Here is a 2,500-nt window from a genome sequence, read left to right as displayed (position 1 = left end):
ATGTTTTTTAAGTTATTTATTTTTAAAAGCTTGTAAATTAATTATATTATTGCAAGTAGTACATGCATGCTATTTTGTGCTCGTTTTGTAGATTACTCCGTATGCTAAACTTGAGCTAAATTCCAAGGTAGCAAAGCTGTTCCCGGGGCACTCATACCGGAGCACAGCAAATCAATATCCAGGCATGTGCACCTGTAAATTCGGTCTGGCAACGCCCCTGCTTGCAGTCGTTATTTATTTTGTTATTTCGGTTCATGCCTTTGCGCAGCATCCAGACTGGGTTTAAGTGGATGTGTGTGATTTCATTTGTTCCCAAGGTTCTTATTTTTGCCATTGCACACTGAAGAAGGCTGTTTAGCCTGAAACATTCATGGATGAATTAAAAAAAATCTGAGAGTGCTGTCCTTTACTTATTCAAGTCGCTACAATTGGTGTGGGATTCAGTACACAGGCAAGACTCAAGGTCCTCATTCCATCAGGGTTAAGTCGTCAAAAGAAAGTAGTCAAAAGTTACAAGCAACTGCACTTCTATTTTGACTTCAGACTCGTGTTGCTAATGGACGTCCAGATGCCTCTAAGCAGGCACTTATTACTCTCCAAAGATATATATATTTAGAAGTTCAGATGGCGCGCACGTGACATACATGCTTGTAGGCTAATTGAGTGTAGCGATGTGAGCACGGTGCTGTTCCTATGCATGAATGATGAACAACGGATACTTATGATGGCCTAATGTGTTTCCCTCGTTAAAATGGATACATTACATTAACTTGCGCCGTCATTAGCATTCGCAATGCAAAGGGCTCGTCCTTAATTATTAATGTGGCATTTTCAATTGTACAGGTTAATGATAGCAGGTTAACTAAACCTCACTTTTCCTGAACGCGATGAATGATTTATTGAGTTAAGTGAAATATTTATTTAGCTCCATTATCTGCGTCAGGATTATCATTTTTAATTCAGCGTGTGTGGGTTGTTTGCCATCTATTTGCTGGTACCTCATGCAAAATAAAACGCCTAATTATTTTCATGAGAAGCCTTTTAGCATGAGCCAGGTGTCTGCGACACGTCACCTAAATTAAAATATCCTCCCTGCTATGCTGCCAATTAGGCGCGTTAATCTTCATTAAACACACTAAGCCTACTCGGTGCAATTCAACACGATCCTCCGCATATGCAATTTTAAACCTTAAGTAAAACAATGAAGACGTTCGCACGCCGAAAATGAAAATCAGACAGGGAATTAGATTGGACTTTGTGATTGCTTGCGCCAAGCTCCAACTGACGTCTTGTTTTTTTTTTTCTTGTCTTCCCGGCCTCTGCTTGTTCCAGTGGTTGCTTAACTTGCCTTCCATTATACGTAGTGGTGGTGTGTGGAGCGTGCTCAGTCTAACTTGTCAGTCAGCAGGGCCGTATTAACGCACAGGCTAGATACGATTGCAGCCTAGGGACCACCCCCACCTACCAGGGGGGACCCTGATTGGTCAAAAGTGAAAAATTTGTACAGTTGACCAGATGCAGTGTGGAAATGTTCATCTGTCATGTTCAGTACAGTTGGTAGACATGTTATCCTTATTAATTCCTTGCTAGTAAGAATGACACTGTCAATTTAAAATTTGACGTGAAAACTGCCTTCCAGGGGACCCCACAGCAACCTGTAGCCTAGGGGCCACAGGCCATCTTTATCCAACCCTGTCAGTCAGAACTAAGTGCTAGAGTTGGCCTTGTGGCACCTCATGGTCAGGCTGCCTCCCTGCCTGCCAGAGTGTCTCCCTTGTTCTCAGGGCTGGCCTGGGGGAAAAAAAGGGCCCGGGCACTTTTGGCTGAAAGGGGCCCCTCATAATTAGCGGTGCAGAACCGGTGGGCACCCTTGTGGACCCCTATTTTCAGAAAGTGTGTGTGTGCGTGTGTACGTGCGTGCGTGCGTGCGTGCGCGCATGCGTGTGTGTGCGCATCTGTGTGCGCGTGTGTTTATTATTATTATTTTGATTATTATTTTTACATTTCTGAAAACAGGGGCCCACGAGGATGTGGGGCCCACCGGGAAATGCCCGTTATGCCAGATGTCCAGTCCAGCCCTGCTTGTTCTGCTACCCTCTTTCCCCTCAGGCTCACAGCCATGATTTTTTACTGTCAACTCATTTGAGTCTGAAGTGTGCTTCCTTTGTAGAACATGTCTTCTAACAATGAATTGGCCATTTGAAACTAGCCAGCTGTGCAAGCCACCTCTTGAAGGGAGAAAGAGAACATTGATTTGACATGTCATATAGGGGGGTTAAATTCTCTTGACTTTTATGGACGTTTTGTGCTGAATGGCAGAAAATAACTTGGAGTAGAAGATTGGTTCTCCGTGCTAGTTGATCCTTTCCTAGAGTCCGTGCGTGGGTGCGTGCATGGGTGCGTGGGTGCGTGCGTGCGTGCTTGGGTGTGTGGGTGCGTGGGTGCGTGCGTGCGTGCTTGCCCACTCTCACAAACATGCATGTATGCATGCCAATGTGTA

General features: G+C 44.7%; 1 protein-coding gene across 1 annotated transcript in view; it reads left to right on the top strand.

Annotated features, from left to right (window-relative positions):
* thsd7ba (thrombospondin, type I, domain containing 7Ba) overlaps positions 1-2,500 on the top strand; it is a 206,551-nt gene that overhangs the window by 187,216 nt on the left and 16,835 nt on the right. The window lies entirely within an intron of this gene.

Source organism: Engraulis encrasicolus, chromosome 13 (genome assembly GCF_034702125.1).
Source record: "Engraulis encrasicolus isolate BLACKSEA-1 chromosome 13, IST_EnEncr_1.0, whole genome shotgun sequence".
Taxonomy (NCBI): domain Eukaryota; kingdom Metazoa; phylum Chordata; class Actinopteri; order Clupeiformes; family Engraulidae; genus Engraulis; species Engraulis encrasicolus.
The sequence above is the reverse complement of the archived record's forward strand: the minus strand, read 5'-3'. Positions and strand labels throughout refer to the sequence as shown.